At 38.2% G+C, this 7,759-nt stretch overlaps 1 pseudogene; it reads right to left on the bottom strand.

Annotated features, from left to right (window-relative positions):
- Positions 1-6,736: 6,736 nt before the first annotated feature.
- On the bottom strand, positions 6,737-7,226 carry LOC132502507 (small ribosomal subunit protein uS13-like; annotated as a pseudogene).
- Between the last annotated feature and the right edge of the window lie 533 nt (positions 7,227-7,759).

Raw genomic sequence — 7,759 nt, 5'->3', positions numbered from 1 at the left:
CCACAGGTCTGGAGGCAGATCAGGCTGGAGATATAAATTCAGGAGTCATCAGTATACTGGTGAAGTTAGGCCACAGGTGATGATGAAATTATCTAGTGAGAGGTTGCAGATAGAAAAGAATATAGGGATAGAACTGTGTCTTAAACTTAGTGGAGAGAATGAGACTAGGCTTTAGCAAATTTGTGGAACAGAAGAAATCAGAAGAAAATTTCCCAGAATCAAAAAAGAACACAAGTGCTCAGAATGAAAAGGCTCAGATAGGACTAAGCACAGGGAATGTGTAAAGAGACTCCTAGAGATATATAATTGTGACAGAACACCAAAGATAAGGAGACCCTCCTAAAAAGTGGGTCATGGAGAGGATAAAACAAAAGTTGCCTACAAAGGAGTGAGATTAGATTCTTTACCAACAGCACTTTATATTCAAAGATAATAGCCAGTAAATCAAAGGTGATAGTAGAATGAACGTTTTCAGACCAAGATGCCTGAGTACACTTTTGTAGAAAGTTCCTTGAGGATATGCTCCAGAAAAAAAAAAAGAGACCATATCAGGAAAAAATATACAGAATGCAGGAAACAGAGGGCCCAAACCAGAGTGCAGTGATGGGAATTCTGTGTGCTAGGCCTAAAAAGCAACTAATCCATATTAGGGAAAGAGAAGGAAGACACCAAAACGGTGGTCTCTGGTAAGGAAAGAAAGGCAGAATGAAAGGATAGATAGTATAATTGTGAGTCTAGAAATGTTTGAGGATATGCCAAAGGAAATTGATAAACTGTGAAAAAGCAGAATCCAATTGAACTGATTCTAAGTATATTTTAGTGTAATTGGAAAATGACACTGGAAAAGAAAATGGAGTCCTAGCTTATGACGTAGCTCATTATTGACATGACCACAGTAAATCAAATACCACTTATTGGTTTTCATCTTTTAGAATTGGCCTATAGACAAATTATGGAAAACTGTAGGAAGATTATAGGACAGATTGTAAACAGTATCCACTCTGCTATTATTAAAATGTAGATATGGCTGACGGAGATGAGAGATGGAGAAAGGGAAGAGAGGAGGAGACAAGGGTGAGAGTTTTTGTGTCCTGTCATCTTATAAAGTAGGGAGCCGAGATGTATTGTGTATAATTACAGGCCAAGAAATAGTGTTTTAACTAATTTTGTTGTTACTGCAGATGTCTTCAGAGGAGAAACTATGGTGATAAAACTGTATACAGAGAAAGATTTGGGGAGGTGGGGAATGATGTAAGTGAGCAAAATCCTCATCTACCATAGCAGGGGCCAGTAGCCAAGATATCATGGTGTAAATGTGCTAATTAAGTGTTTGAAGGTGAGCCCCAGAAAAATGAAAAGGAAGCAGTTAAAAGTGTTTGCCTCTGGGGACTAAGACCCTGTGGGTGGGGAGGCATGGAAATAAGAATTGTTGGCTTTCTGTTCTTTTTGTTTCGTAAATCATATGCAGTTATGACTTTGAATAAAAATGAAAATGAAATGAAAAATTATAAAATGGAAATTGTTCTAAAATAAGGACATTAGGAAGATGTTGAAAAGACAACTTAAAACAAACAGAAAAAAAACACAGGAAGCCTGGAGTCTGTGTTTAAAAATACCACAATTGGAAACATAGACCTAGACAAGTGCTTTGAACTGAAATCCTATAGGACTCATTTTCAAAAAAAAAAATAATAATGCAAGAAAAAAGTGGTTTTTGAAAATGAAAAGAGGAGGATGGAAATACTGCAAAGTTGTAGACCAGAAATTTAGACGTGTAGGCAGACACCTCCCCACCCCATCTCCACTGCCAAAGTTTATAAAGCATTTTGAAATGAGTTCACAACCAATATTGAAAAATAATTAAAACATGAAAGGCGAGAAGGCACCAAAGAATTAGTGGAACTAACTGCAGGTCATGGATAAAAAGGAGATAATACAGTAAGTAAAGTGTTTCTTAGGTCTTTATTGAGGAAGTGATTAAAGAGATTCACACTCTTTACTTGTCTTTTGAAGCAGGTAGATGAAAAGGAATGGATCAAATAGTAACAAATAAGGAGGGAGAATTCAGATCAAGGATGGAGATAATTGGCAGTAGTGCCATCAATTTCTCCTCCTGTGCCCATATGGAGGCAGCCTCAGAAACTTCCTCTACAGTTTTCCAGAGTAGCCACTGAAATTGGTACGTGAGATAAAAGCTGTGGTCCAGGTAAACCTAACTGAAACAAGGTATAATGAAATCACTTAGCTCCTATTGAATTTATTAAAAAGTTGGACCCAAACTTAACAGGTTTAAGAGAAAGAAATTTATTGTTTTGGGTGGCCCACACAAGAAGTATCTTCTAAAAGAGGCAAGGAGCACTCTGAGCATTAGTGGAACTACCAGCACTTTAGCCAGAAGGCTATCCTCTGACCTATATATGACCTTCATCTCAAGTCACTAGACTATGGTAGTGGCTGAGTTCGAGTGAAACTTGAGATAGATGTAAAAGGCATTAACAACTCATTATACAGAATAAGTAAATTAAGGTTAAAATATGTTAAGTGACATTTCCAAAATCAAGAATCAAACTAATAGAAAATCTGACCCTAGATCTCAGGTGCCTGGTGTCCTAGTCTAGAGTCCTTAGCTTAAATGACTCAATATTCACATCACGTGAAGTACGTTTAAGATCCTAACACTAGAAGTATTAGATTTAAGGAGCCAGTTGTGGTAATTGAAAAGGTTTACCTTGGGCACTGTTATCTTTACATACATCTTGGTCTGTAAAGAACGGGTGGCCTTTATGTTATTCCTTCAGATGGCAGATACTATAGAATTAGAATATGTGGCAGGCCTTTCCTGGTGGCGCAGTGGTTGAAAGTCTGCCTGCCAATGCAGGGGACACGGGTTCATGCCCCAGTCCGGGGAGATCCCACATGCCACGGAGCAGCTGGGCCCGTGAGCCATGGCCGCTGAGCCTGCGCGTCCGGAGCCTGTGCTCCGCAACAGGAGAGGCCACAACGGTGAGAGGCCCGCGTACTGCAGGAAAAAGAAAATAATAATAATATGTGGCAGAGACTGCTAGGGATCCACTAATGTTAAGATGAACATATTGTCCTGGTTTTCCTGGAGAAGTCCTGGTTCATGCTGTTGTCCCAGCATAAATAGTGATAGCGTCCTGTGTCTTTCTTAATAGTGTCCTATGTCGGGACACAACTCCCCATGGGTCTGTTTCATTTCTGTACATCCTATGAGTCGGGTAATAACTCACTGTTACCTGGACTATATATTTAAAGATGTTTATAGAACAGCCTTGGAAGATAGAGAATGTGACTCTCCAGCACAAAAGGCAAGCACATTACTGCCACTATAAAAGATTCACTAAATTCAAAATTCTTCTCCTGTAATGCAACCAACTATGTGTGCATGCACCCATCCAAGCCCATCACATTGCCCCTGTGGGACTTGGGAGGCAAGGTAAACTGATGCAGATATGGTGATGCTCATGCTACTTGCAGTACCATGAGTCATAAACCATTGTTCCTGACCCAGGAGTCCCATATCTTTTGCCAGTATCCATGAGACTGTGCCAGGGAAACATTATCTTGCAAATGGCATAAAATCTCAGACCCTTCAGAGTTAACATTCTAAAAATTATATGTTGTACTGAACTAATGAAAGAGCATCTGAATTTCTGCTGGGCACCCCAGTAGAGACTACATTTCCCATCTTTATTTTCATGGCCATGTGATCAAGCTCTAGCCAATGCAATGTGAGGCAAAGAGTTACTTCCAGATCACAATCATAATAGGAATGGGTATGCCCTGCCTTTGACCTTTCCTTCATTCATCTGGCTGGGATACAGACCGAATGATGGCAGCTTGAGAAGACGTTTTAGACTCAGGATACCAGTCATCTGTTGAGGATGGCAGAACCATCCCTTTAGCCTTGGGCTGGCTACTTCTGGACTGTAAGGGAGATACACATTTTTTTTTCTTTTACAAATTTAATCAGTTATACATATACATATGTTCCCATATCCCCTCCCTTTTGCGTTTTTTTTTTAATGAAACAAAAAAATTCTTTATTTTGTGCTTGCAAAGACAATTAGAAATTTGACAAATCTGTTAGGTATCAACTTCCAAAAACCTTTGGATTTTTACAATTCTATTTCAATTCTATCAGTTTCTTAGCAAAAGGGGGAGATACACATTTTTTATCTTACTTAAATCAGTGTATTTTTGGCTCCCTTTAATGGCAGCTTGAATGTACTCTAAGAAATGTAGCAGCAAACTTAAATATCTCTTTGTTATTATTATTTTAAATAAATGAAGAAGTTGAGATAAAATCAGTAAATGACTTGCTCATCATTACAGAATTGAGAAAACTAACACTTCCATTGATCCCCTCCTCCCCTATTCCTCACATTGCCCATATCCAGTATTATCAGATGATACTGAATATATAAGCACAAGGTGTCCAGAGAAGCAGGAGTATAGGGAAATCTTTACAGTGAGTATCAGTAAATGGATGATAAATTATATCAATTATCCAGCTCCGGATGAAGAAAAGTATATAGGGACATAATGTGAGGTTTGTGAGTTGACAGTCAAGGTAAGACTGAGAAATTGCAAGGGTAAAAAGTACTCAGTGGAGGAGAAATAATTTATACTAAAGTGACATGGTCGTCAGTTTCTTTCAGTTTTCGTTGTTATGTCCCCGATGTCCAGTTCACTGCCTTCTTGGAGTGGCTTCATTAAGCAAGTGAAATTTGAAGAGGGATCTGAGAGAGTTGAAATAGTTCTCCTGACAAATGGGTGAGGGAAAACTGGCTAGGCACTGACTTCATAAATCAAGCAGTATCTGTATGTTAGACACTCATGAAATGCTTGTGGGTGTGGTGAAGATACCGTGATGTTGAAGGCAAGGTTTGTAACCAAAGAGAAAATACAATTTTCCAGGGCTTACAATACCAACATTAAAAATAACAATATGGTTTTGTAGGGAGGAAGGAAATAGGTAGTTTCATAAAGATTATGGGGCTCGAGGTATGCCTTGAAAAATAGAATGTTGGGAAGTTGAAGTCTTGTTAATAGTTGAAGAATTGCCACATGGTTCTCATTTAACTGGAATGTCTTATTGACAAGTGTTTTGTTATTGTTTTTTAACTTTTTGGTGAGCTTAGTAAAAATTTCTTCCTTAACCTTGTCTCCTTGGAATCTCATGGTTTTATAGATTGGTGCAGAAGTGATCTTAGGGCATGAAAGTATCTGAAGATGAAATGGAAAAACTCCAATAAAGCATTGGATTTGGGATGGACATTATTCAGAATTCTTAGGTGCCATATACAATACTGAAATGGGAAAGATTATTGTAGGCTGAGATTCACCTGATATGTTCTCTTGGAGCAAACAAGGAGTTAGGCAATTGTTTGAAGGAATTGAGAATCATTGTGGCACAAAAAAGCCCTTGGGCTAGGCTCTGCACCTCTGCTACCATGCATTTGTTTAAATTAAATTTTTTATATTTTAAATTAATTGTGGTAAAATGCACATAACAGAAAATTTACCATCTTAACCATATTTAAGCATACAGTTCAGTAGTATTAAGTAAATTCACATTGTTGTACAAACAATCTCCAGAATTTTTTCATCTTGCAAACCTGAAATTCTATATCCATTGAACAGTAACTCCTCATTTTCTCCTTCCCCTATTTTCTGGCAACAACCGTTGTACATTGTTTCTATAAATTTGACTAATCTAGATACCTCACATACATGGAATCATATGGTATTTGTCTTTTGTGACTGATTTATCTCACTTAGCAAAATGTCCTCAAAGTTCATCCATGTTGTAATGTGTCAGATTTTTTTTCCTTTTTAAAAGGCTGAATAATATTCCATTGTATGTATATACCACATGTTTATCCTTTCATCCATTGATAGACATGTGGGTTGCTTCTACCTCTTGCCTATAATAATACTGCTCTGAACATGGGTATACAAATATCTCTTCGGGACCCTGCTTTCTATTCTTTTGGATGTAAATCCAGGAGTGGAATTGCTGGATCACAATTCTATGTTTAATGTTTTTGAGACATTGCTATATTGTTTTCCATAGTAGCTATACCATTTTACGTTCTCACCAACAGTGTATAAAGGTTCCAGTTTCTCCATGTCCTTGCCAATACTGGTTATTTTCTTTCTTTTTTTTTTTTTTTTCTTTTAAAATAGTAACCATCCTAATGGGTATGAAGTGATATGTCGTGGTTTTTTTTTAAAAAGTAATAAATAAATTAATTAATTTTTTTTGGCTGCATTGGGTCTTCGTTGCTGTGCGCGGGCTTTTCTGTAGTTGCCGCACACAGGCTTCTCATTGCGGTGGCTTCTCTTTGTTGTGGAGCACGGGCTCTAGGTGCATGGGCTTCAGTAGTTGTGGCTTGTGGGCTCTAGAGCACAGGCTCAGTAGTTGTGGTGCACGGGCTTAGTTGCTCTTCAGCATGTGGGATCTAACCGGACCAAGGCTCAAACCCGTGTCCCCTGCATTGACAGGCGGATTCTTAACCACTGCGCCACCAGGGAAGTCCCTTCTCATTGTGATTTTGATTTGCATTTCCCTATGATTAGAGATGTTGAGCATAATTCTATATGCTTATTGGCCATTTGTTTATTTTCTTTGGAGACGTGTCTTTTCAAGTTCTTTGTCCATTTGAAAAAAATTATATAAACTGTTTATTAACAGACAGTGCCTACAAATTTATTTCTTCTTGGACACATGCATGATGCAACCATGGTGGCCTGTGGTCTTGGTGTGTTGGCCTCGGACACAAAGTCCCCAGAAGTGGCACAGCCCTCTGTGGGCCCAAATCTTCTTCATTTGCTCCAGGTTTTCATGAAGTTTGTAGTCCAGACCATTGGCCAAGACTTGGCTGTGTTTTCCATTTGTCACACCCTTCTGTCTGTTGAAGAACTAGTCTGGGATCATGTACTGGTGTGGATTCTGCATAATGGTGATCACACATTCTACCTCCTCCTCAGTGAGCTCTCCTGCCCTCTTGGTGAGGTCGATGTCTGCTTTCCTCAACATCATATGAGCAAATTTTGCCCCACACCCTTAATTGCTGTAATGGCTAAAGCAATTTTATGCTGCTCATCAATATATTGTTGTTGAGTACTTGCAAAATGTGCTGGAACTTCTCAAGGATTACTAGAGATGTGGCAGCAGCCCCAGTAGCTCTTTTGTCCATTTTTAAAATTGGGTTGTTTTTTGTTGTTGAGTTTTAAAAGTTCTCTCTGTATTTGGGTTATTAACCCCCCATCATACATATGATTGCAAATATTTTTTCCCATTCTATAGGTTGCCTTTTCACTCTTTTGGTTGTGTTCTCACATGGAAGTTTTTACTTGTGATATAGTTCATTTTAGCTATTTTTACTTTTGTTGCCTTTGCTTTTGGTGTCATATCCAAGAAATCATTGCCAAATTCATTGTAATGAAGTTTTTCCACTATGTTTTCTTTTAAGAGTTTTATTGTTGAGGTCTTAAGTTTAGGTCTTTGATCCATTTTGAATTAATTTTCCATATGATGTAAAGTAAGGCTTTAACTTTATTCTTTTCCATATGTCTATCCAGTTTTCCTAGCACCATTTGTTGAAGAGACTGTCCTTTTCCCATTGAATGGTTTTGGCATCCTTGTCAAAAATAAGTTTACCATATACTCAAACATTTATTTCTGGCCTCTCCATTCAATTCCACTGGTCTCTATATCTGTTTTCATGCC

Source organism: Mesoplodon densirostris, chromosome 15 (assembly GCF_025265405.1).
Source record: "Mesoplodon densirostris isolate mMesDen1 chromosome 15, mMesDen1 primary haplotype, whole genome shotgun sequence".
Lineage (NCBI taxonomy): Eukaryota > Metazoa > Chordata > Mammalia > Artiodactyla > Ziphiidae > Mesoplodon > Mesoplodon densirostris.
The sequence above is the reverse complement of the archived record's forward strand: the minus strand, read 5'-3'. Positions and strand labels throughout refer to the sequence as shown.